Below are 11195 nucleotides of genomic sequence, written 5' to 3' on the forward strand. Positions count from 1 at the left end.
ATTTAACCAGGAGAGAAACAGCTACTAAACACTGGCTCATGCATTCACGCTTACCTCACACACGTGCATGCACACACACAACACACCCTGACGGATCATGCTAACAGGATACTATAAACAGGCGGGTAACTCCCCAGAAAGTGTGAAGATGGGGCTAACATTTTTCAAATTATAAACACAAATACATTCATTGCACCATGAACCTACAATTCTTTATGTAAAAGATGTGATATTAACATTGATGAAACCGTTTGGTTCCCCCTTCGGCTGTAACGGTCATTTGAGGCACCAAGCTACACAACTCTGAATTAGAACTTCACACTCTGTTTACCTTCACGCTTAAACAATTCTTTGATCACTTCGATTAGTGTGAGAACAAATGACAACGATGAAATCTTATTTACAATGCCTGTATCAACTAGGAAGCGCAAGAAAGTGTTTTTGCCACTCAAGCCCTTGTCAGTTTCTTTCTGAACGCTGCATGCTTGTAGCGATGGCCTCCATAATTGACCCACAGTGATGTATGAGCGTCATCTGCCCCCTGAGCAAAATAAAGGTACCTTAAATACCTTTAGATCTTTAAAAAAAAGGTGGGGGGGGGGGGGGGGTTCCTTTTATTTAGCTTTAAATGGATGGATTTGTCAGCCCTTTACAATTACCATGCTGATATGTGTTATTGAAGCTGGCAATAGGGAGTTGTTGTTTTGTTTTAAAGTTGAGAGAATATGTGTTACTGATAACTTTAACAAATCTGAATCTGATATCAGAGTCTGATGTAAGACTAAATTAATATAATGGTGATTCAGCCAAAGAGCTGAAAAAGAATTCATTTAAGATAAAGTTAGCTTACTCTGATATTGTAGTAGAACTGAACAGAAAATTCAGTTAATAATATTAACTAAACAACAAATATGAGAATTCTCCTCAGTGTTGCTCTTATGTAGGTGGGAGAGCAAGTGTGAATGTCCTGAGAAGACCCAGTGTAAGTACAATAGCATGGGGGAATATACTGTACCTCTTCATAAAAGTTTACACTAATCGGAAATACACATTTCTTTCTGTATCAGGTAATTTACATAATCAGTCTTTCAAATCTGCAAGAACTTTGATAAATGCAGTGTCTCTACATGTATTGTTGATTAATATGATAATTAAACTGGAAAAAAAGACAGCTGGAGTAAAGAGCAGAGAACTTTTAATACAAACAGGCGCAATGTTTAGTTGTTGTCTTTTTTTTAAAGATGGCACAGTTGAACAGGATCAAATATGTGGAGGACAGGAATTCCATGAGGTTGATGCAGCACCAATAAATGTCCATTTGTCAAGAGTGGAGAGGTGGAGAGAGGGAATGACATTGAGTCCGGCGGATGAGCAGTGGAGAAAGGCCTGAGAGAGGGTTTATAGTGTTGTAGTGGCCACAGACTGCTCTGATGACAGTAGGTGCGTTTACATGGAGCTCTATATTCCGTTGGATTAAAGCTCAATCAGAATGAAACAGCCTTGTGTAAACACCTCGATCGAATGAAATACCATAATCTGATCGAGAATTCAATCGGATTTAAAGTGGTGGTGTAGATTTCTGATAATCCGTTTGATAGGAATATTTTAGCCATGTGAACGCTCAATCGGATCGTCTTCTGCACCTGGAACTTTCTGCGCATGTTCATTATGCGAAGTATTCATGTAAACAGTACAAGTGGCAGCTTTTTCATTGAATTTGACGTCTGACTGGTGCCTGTCGAATCTTCTGGAGAGTTTTGTGACAAGGAAGTAAATGAAGTTATATGAAGTTTTCTTGTCTGGATGTTCAGAGAGGACAGATGAAGATTTTTTCTTTCACTATAAGGGAGAGAGCGTTTGTCTTTGAGTACTGGACATCTAGGATTTTCCAAAGATCTTTTAAAAAAAGCTGGGAGCTGAAATTAATCATGGGGCAGTGTTCAGAGCAGTTTTCAGTTTCCTCTCCTACTATGGATCCTGACATGATATATTTCAGTCTAACCCATATCCAGCTCTTTCAACAAATGATCTAATTCGTTGTCTACTTCATCATATCTCTTTTTCTTCTGCTCTCTGGTCACACTTTGTTGTTTTTTCACTGTTGATAGTGAGCCTGTTGTGACCTTTCCCGTTTCTTTTTTCAGTTTCTCCTTCTGGTCAATAATGTTCATCTCTTTTACATACATCTCCAGATCTCTCTCAAAAAGTTCATCCTCAGTCAGTTGTTTCTCGGTTGTTTTGAGACTTTTTGTCTGTTCTGGAACGTTCCACTTTTTGGTCACACTTTGTTGTTTTTTCACTGTTAATACTGAGCCTATTGTGGTCTTGCCTGTTTCTTTTTTCAGTTTCTCCTTCTGGTCAATGATATTCATCTCTTTTACATACATCTCCAGATCTCTCTCAAAAAGCTCATCCTCTGTCAGATGTTTCTCAGTTGTTTTGAGACTTTTTGTCTGTTCTGGAATGTTCCACTTTTTGGTCACATTTAGCTTTTTCTCTGTTGATGGTGAGCCTGTTGCAGCCTTTCCTGTTTCTTTTTCCACTGTCTTCTTTTCCTCAGTAATATTCAACTCTCTTGCAAGCATCTCCAGATCTTTCTCAAAAAGCTCATCCTCAGTCAGATGTTTCTCAGGTTTTTTGACACTTTTTGTCTGTTCTGGAATGTTCCACTTTTTGGTCACACTTTGTTGCTTTTTCTCTTTTGATAGTGAACCTGTTGTGGCCTTTCCCATTTCTTTTTCCACTGTCTTCTTTTCCTCAGTAATATTCAGCTCTCTTTCAAGCATCTCCAGATCTTTCTCGAAAAGCTCATCCTCAGTCAGATGCTTCTCAGGTTTTTTGACACTTTTTGTCTGTTCTGGAATCTTCTGTTCCTTCTTCATGTCAAGCTCTTTGTCAAATATCTCCACTTCCTTTTCAAACAGATCATCCTCGTTCAGTATTTTTGCTGGCACTTTTACTGAGCTCAGGTTTTCTGTTTTGGTGACTTGTTCTTTGACCTGGAGTTCTCTCTCCACAGCTTTCTGTTTCTCTTCATTCTTCCTGAGAAGTTCAAGTGCTGCCCTTGGTATGACTACTTTGTTCACCTTTTTAACAGGAAATTCAGGTTCTTTAATCAGTTTGTCACTTACATTGATCTCTTCCTTTGCACTTTTTACCAGTCGTCCAGGTCCATCCATTTTTTGCTTCCTTTCCTTTTTTGCTTCAGCCATGTCTTGTCTTTTTCTTTGTCTCTCATCTTGTCTTTCCTGCTCAATTTGAATTTTTGCCCTCTCTACTTTGTTCCATTCTTCTTTTATCTCTGCCTCTCTCATCCTCAGCTCTTCATCCTGCTTCTTTCTTAGCTTCTCCATCTCCCGCTGCATTCTGTTTCTTTCTTTCTCAATTTTCCTTTTCTCCTCCTTGATAAGTTTCCATTCTTTTTTCGCTTCTTCCTTTTTTTGTACCTCTGCCTCCAGGATTTTTCTCTCCTTTTCCTCAATTTCTCCATACATTTTCATTTTTTCATTTTCCATTGCGGCCCTCTCTTCTTTAATCTGCTTTTTCTCTTCCTCAATTTTTCTCCACTCATCCTCTAGAAGTTTTTTTTCCTCTGTCCTCTCTCTCTCACTCTCTATCTCTTTCATCTCCTCCTCCTTTTTGAACAGAGCCTTCATGTCTTGCACCATTTTCTTTCTTTCTGTTAGAATCTCCTGCCATTCCTCAACCAGTCCTGCGAGATAACAATAAATTATATTTGATAATAAATTATATTGCATGCCATGCCAGCCAGGATCAGGATATACCCATTAGGCAAAATCTGGGTAGAGCTGAAGTGACAGCATAATATTTTCTTTAGGCGGTTCTAACCGTACAATACAAAAGCAACAGATTATCTTGATTATATCACTGACCCTCAATATCACTCTATATGTACTGGTCTGTTTCACACTTAAAATGTCTTGTTATACTGGCATTTTCAAAGCTCTTATGTGCTCACCACTTACAAAGACGCTCAGAGTGGAGAAGGTAATGAATGATATCTCCTTAGTTAACCTCAAGTCATTACCTTATGCTATCTACTTTAGACAGGTAGACGGACAATTACAAAATGCTTGTGAGAACTTAAAAAGCTGTATTACTAAAATAGAACCATTTTTGAAAATTTGTGTGAAATACCCTAAACTTTTCGAGCGGAAAGCCGAAAGCTGACTGATGTCATAAAGAGATGTACTAACGTCGAAGCCAAAACACGCATGGCTGTGAATAGACGTTGCATGGCAGCCACGGTGGGACTATGGGTGGCCTCTTCACTGTTATCTGACACGAATCAGTGTATCAAAAGGACTGATGGATATATCGCACTTAAGTTCTTTTGACGTAAATTAACATATAAAGTATACTGACGCTATAGGCCTATATCTCTGGCAAGTCCCCGTTTTATATATATATATATTTTTTTAAAATAACCATGTTTGAGTATTGTTCTTTCCCCCTTACTGTGTAGAGGATGTTTATAATAATTGACTTGGTCCCAGCACTCCAAAGTTTTCTTCAAACCCAATAACAAATGCCAGCTAAGAAATTACTGAATGCCGACGACTGCCGAAAAGTTTTAAAACATAACGCCCTGTTCCGATCAGATCGGTGCACTGTTGGGCACGAGGTGAGGCGCAGTCTACCTTCGACAGAAGTATTTGGTTTTACTCTCCTCTCTTTCTCCTTTTCCCACTCCTCTCTCCATTCCGTCTTCAACACAAGCATCTTGCGTTCAACCTCGTTGGTCGTGAGGCGGTGGTGTTGCTCCAGCTGGTTCATTAGCCAGATTCTTTCCTTGTAGAGTTTTATCTCCAGATTCTCTTCGCCTGCCATTTGGAGTTTCTACAAGTAGCAAAATCGCACCATTATAATAATGACAATAATAATAATGACAATTTTCATAACTTTGTATAAATTACTTTTTTTCTTCAGTAGTCTATGTTATATAGAATCGGTTAGGTTACTTTAAATTGTCTTTTGCGTTATACCTGTGAAAAATGTATCCGAAATATAGACCGTAGGCCTAAAATATAGGATAAGATTCGAAATAAATGCTACTTTGCTTACATTTTCATACATCACACCAATAATAAAAATTATATCTAGAAGTATTTGAGACTTTAAATAGTAATATTGGGCTCTAAATAAACTCGAACTGTTATGTCTCACTAAGATTCAGATTCTCCCACATGTAATGATCATATGACTGAAATCAGCACTTACCTTTAATTCAGTTAATTTCACCAGTGCTTTACCGAAGTGCGCTCAGCGATCCACTAAAAGCTGTTGTATGAAATGCGATGCTGTGTGGCCTGCACGCCGTATTTGTTTATGCCTACTGTGTCCACATATGACATCATAATGCACCATACGTGGAAAAACGTCATTGCACATGGTCTACTTAAAAACAGCATTGCAATAGATTGTCATGCCGACTGCCCTATACTTACATTTAAAACAATACGAAATTAACCAATTTTAATTCTTGATTTTCACGAGTCAGCAGTCACAGGTTCTCACCTCGTAACATTTTACATTTTATAACTTTCTAACTGATAAAATATTGTGACCAGAAATGTGACTGTAAAATAATATTACCTATATTGTTTGCAAACCCAAAGTAATCTAGAAAAAAAACAATCTGCATATAATGGCAAAATGCCTCTACTCTGTGATATGTAACACTAAAAATGTCTGCAGACTGGCTGGCAAACTGTCAAATCATCAAAGATGTTACCAGTTCATTTTCAGAAACCTACAAAGCAAGATTTGAAAGATCTCCTGCCTCAAATGAATCCCATTTCATTTAAAGAGTCTTTATTAACATACAAGAAATATGGCATGGCTATGCCAGGGCCAGCATGATGACAATATCACAATATTGTCATCAATATCATTATCAGTGTGACAATGATATACTTTTTCAATTTTGATGAATTTATCTATTTATTGTTCATAACAGGTCTTACGTGTGCACTGTCCTCACAGTCACAAACCTTCTCATATATTTATAAGATGCATTTTGCTACTGTCCTAATCCTGTTTAATGTTTTTTGTTTTTAACAGCAGGCTGCTGACAAGAGAAATATGAGGAGCAAATATACCTACAACACACTCTCCTTTCATTTTCGTTTCTTCTGAAGATCATCCTTTTAAAAACAGTAGACAAATATTCTGTAAAGTTCTTATATGCATTGTATGGACAGTTCACTGCAAATATGTTAAAGAGCAGAAGGGGGTAGGGTGGTTTAATACCAATCATATCACGGCCACGGAAAATACTCGAATCTGTTTGTAGAGCGTATTATGCATCTGGACACATCAAACAAACATCCTGTCAAAAGTTTCATCACCGTTCTAAATCAATTCTTCCGATTCATTAAAAGGCATGTAACCGTTACAGTACTAAATAGTGATAACAATTGTTTGCTATATGTTTATGTAACCCAGTCACAGTATCTGGTAAAAATGAGCAAACTGGATTGACTTACTTCAATGAAGAATTTATTCAGGGTTTGATAGCTGTTTACTATCTGAATCCAACAAAATTATTGGACTGGAAACGTATCCTTCTCATAGAATACAAAGTAAATTATACATCACAGTAAAGGTTTGTTCAATCCATAAAACAAAGTCTGTCCATAGTATATTACACTGCTATTGTCCAAAATAAACAAAACGGATTCTTACAACATTTGAATTCACCTCCCAAATGATACTTTGAACACTTCAGTTAAACACAACCTCAACTGACAAATCCTTTGCTTAGTCCATTCTGCCACATTTGTTTCATAAGGGTCTCTCATCTGAAGAAATGGTTCCTTTGCCAAATCTGGGTGTCCTTATCACCGCACTTTAGTTCAAACATAGAAATTTGAGAAGAAAAGGAAACCAAACGAAGCAACCAAAAAAAAAAGGGGTACCCAAAAAAAATATATTGCATAGAGCTCTAGGTGGGAAAAAAAAAAAAAGATTGTGTAATACTCAAGTTGTCCCGGTGGGGTGACCAGTGCAAATCCGTCTGCTCCTCTCCTCCGCGTGTCAAAGCGTCCAGGACTACTGAAGACAGGCAGTCCGTCTAGCGAGAGAACATTGCACCTTTATGGTTGATAACGAAGCTCAGGCGAGGACCACGCAACTCCGCAGATGTGCTCTCTGCCTTCGCGCAGCCCCTCTGAACCCGCGTGTTCTCCCGCCAGTGCGTTTGTATGATAGCTTCCTAACCCTACCAGAAAGCGTTTGCTACTGTCGTATACTAGTGTTAAAGTGACAGTAACTATTTACTGGTGAAAACAATCAACACAAGCTGAGTAAATTACAGCTGGGTTACATCTACACTACTTTAGGGGGGAATTTTAAAACGCTTAACGTGGCTTGTACCTAAACAACGATCAATGATCACCAAATTTCTCTCATACATCTATTTTCATGAACACTTTCACATGTCAAAACATCAAAACCAAAATCCAAACAATTTGTTCGCTATCTTACGTTAAGCGTTTTCCTCTCCATCGACGCCCATTTTAAGGAAAAAGCTTAACGTGGCTTAATGTACCTAAACAGCGATCAATGATCACCAAAGTTCTGTCACTTATATCTTGTCATGAACACTTTCGCTTACAACCGCCCCCTAAAAGCAAGGACTATGGCTGTTATCTTACGTTAAGCGTTTTCCTCTACGTTGAGGGCCATTATAAGGGAAAAGCTTTAACGTGGCTTAATGTATGTAAGCAGCGATCACCAGAGTTCTCTCCCACATATCTTGTCATGAACACTTTCACATGTCAAAATATCAAAACCAAATCCAAAGAATTTGTTCGCTATTTTACGTTAAGCGTTTTCCTCTCCATTAACGCCCATTGTGAGGGAAAAGCTTAATGTGGCTTCATGTACCTGAACAGCGATCAATGATCACCAAATTTCCTTCGGACATCTCTTGTAATAAACACTTTCACATGTCAGAATATCAAAACCAAAATCTAAGGAATAGATTCGTTATGTTACGTTAAGCGTTTTCCTCTCCATTGAGGCCCATTGTAAGGGAAAAGATCAACGTGGCATAATGTACCTAAACAGCGATCAATGCTCACCAGATTTGATTTCAAAGCTTAATATGGACCTGACATATCACGTCATGGGCACTATCTCCTATCAAAAAAACAAAACTAAAATCTAAGGAACATGGGTAGTTAGGCCAGTTAAATTAAGCGCTGTCCTCTCCATTGCCGCCTACTTTAGGCAAAACAAAGCTACCTGGGTTAATGCAGCAAAAAACTATGATCAAAGGTCACCAAATTGCTCTCACACATCTCTTGTTATTAGCTCTCTCCCATCTTAAAAAGTCTGATTGAAGTGCATAAGGATTTTCTATAGCTGCGTCCAAAACCGCATACTACATACTGCACACTAAACTTGCATTGAAATAGTAGTGCGGAGTACGTACTAAAAGATTCTGGAAATTTTCCTCTGTTTTATTGGTGTTTTTTTTAACACCGTCAAACACAAGGCTCAGGCGTCTTCGAGCTACAAGAAAACTTGCACACAGAAGTCGTTTAATACTTTTTTTCTATCAGCTCAATGTATGTATGAAACAGTGCCATCCCTCAACCCATACCATTTGAATAGCATTGCTTTGAAAGTGTATTTATCTAATAACGGATTAAAATATTAGACGAAACTAAAACAGTTTACACAAAACAGTTTAAAATATGTAAGAGATAATTTAAAATAAGTACCGGATAATGTACAGCAAGAGGGGTACCCCGACGCGAACCGGTTGTCTTGGATCCGCTAAAAAAAAAAAAAAATCCCGTCAGCGTCCATAGCAACGGTCTGCTAGTCATAGCGGTGGTCTGACCTTCAGAAATAACAGACCGTAGAATGTCGTAATTGACCTGTCAGTGTCGAGTACTCATTGAAGCCGTGTATTAACATATTAACTGTTTAAAACATTCAATTACGTACCCATAATATCCCCCAAAATGAACGTTTTAACATGTTTGTGCTATGCATGTCATACGGCTTAGCTTAAGTGCAAGGACTTGCCCACCTCGACTGGTGCAAATAACAAAGTAGCAAACAATTGTCCTTTTAACATATGGTCCAGGATAACAGTATTATAATTGGTTTTTATGGCTTTTTCCAGCTTAACACAGTTTATCTCCAAGTGCACATGACACTGCATGATATATTACCTTAGAAGGATATAGGTGTGTGCTATAGGCCAGGCAAACATGAAAAACATAATAAAAGCTGAACAAACCTTTTCATCTGTACATTTTGGTTCCAAGTTATGGGTACAACCCTGCATAATTTTAAAGACAATAGAATGAAGAAGCGTTCATAAACAGCAGCCTTTATTAATTTACTTTCAGACTGAATCCCCCACCACATACTGCCAGCTCAACAACAACGTCCCAGTACTCCGCCATTATCTTGATGAGTCCTTTGACCTTCAACTCTCCCGACAGTCAGTTGCTGCTCTTTGTGCGGCACTGACACTCAACGCTGACCATGGCTGGCAGAAGGATATAGAGGTCTTGGTTTTTCTTTACTGGTTGGCACATGCAGCATCTTTTATGGAGGTGTCCCAGGCATTTGACATCCCAAAGTCCTCTGTTCACTTTATTGTGCATAAAGTAAGCAAGGCACTCTGTGAAATTATAAAGAAAGTGATCCATTTCCCCAATGCAAATGAAATAGAAGGGGTAGGTGCAGGATTTGCAAGGCTGGCTGGATCCCCTGCTTTTGCAATGGCAGTTGGGGCTGTTGACGGATGTCACATTCGAATAAAAGCCCCAAAAGCAAATGCAGTGTTATTTCAACCGAAAATTGTTTACATCAATAAACTTGCAGGCCATCTGTGATCACCGTGGGAGGTTCATTGACATTTTTGTGGGCTATCCGGGATCAGTGCACGATGCTCGTGTGTTGAAAAACAGTCCAGTGTATCTGAATCGCCTGTACCCACCTGAGGGGAAATGTATTTTAGGCGATGGTGGATACCCGTGCCTTATGGCACCCATCCGGACTATCACCCCATATCGTGAACCCGTTCAAAATCCAGTCCAGGCAAGGTTCAACGACAGGCTCTCTCGTGCAAGATCCATCATAGAAAGGACATTCACCATGATGGAAACACGCTGGAGATCCATCTTTTTTAAATCGCTTGAGGTTAGCCCCACATTTACACCTGAGGTTTTGGCAGGTTGTGCAATACTGCACAACCTCTGCATTGACAACGGAGATCTTGTCGAACCTGATGAGGCGGACTGTGGTGATGAGGGCAATCCAGAGGCTGCAGGCAGACAGGAGGTTACAGCAGGGGACAACATAAGAAACATGCTTGCTGCAGCAGTGTCAGCACCACAAGTTACTGTGCCTGCCCTTCATGACCATGATTACAACTAGAAGGCCTCATGACACAGAATTTACTATATTACATTGACTATACTTACACTTAAAATTAATCCTAATATCTCAACAATGATATTTAATTTTGTTAAGTAATGTGAATAGTTCTATGCCAATGACCTTGTTGTAGCAATACCTTCAAAATACTATTACACAAACAATAAGTCGAACAGGGCTTGAAGTGGGATGCGGTTGATGACCTTACATGTGAAGTGTATGAGTAGTGTATTATTAGTTTGAGGTGTATAATTGTACAACTGAAACCTTTATGTTGAAGGACCCCTATTGTTCCTTCAATGTTACCAATGTTCCTGCGACTCTATACTTACATACATGCCAGTTTCAGTGCATGTAAATAGTTATCTTTCATCATATATATAAAACCACAAAATTTCAGTGAAGTGGTTTATTTATTTTATTGTTCAACATTCATGAAAACTTCTTCACCAACACCTCCATCAAACTTAAAAATCGTTCCTCTCTCTCTCTCTCGCTTCCCTGTCTCTTCTCTCCTCTTGCTCAAGGGCGGCTCTCTCCCTTCTTTCCTCTCGCTCAAGGGCGGCTCTCTCCCTTCTTTCCTCCCTTTCTCTCATCTGCCTCTCTCTCTTTTTTTCTCTCTCCTCCATTTCCTTTAACCTTTTCTTTTCCCTTTCCTCAGCTTCCCTATCCTTCTGCTCTTCCCTTTCCTCCATCTCTCTCATATACATAATTAGCCTGTCTGCTGAGCAGTTTGCCTTCCTTTTCCTTTCAGAAGTCTCACCCTT

This window comes from Chanos chanos, chromosome 7 (assembly GCF_902362185.1).
Source record: "Chanos chanos chromosome 7, fChaCha1.1, whole genome shotgun sequence".
Lineage (NCBI taxonomy): Eukaryota > Metazoa > Chordata > Actinopteri > Gonorynchiformes > Chanidae > Chanos > Chanos chanos.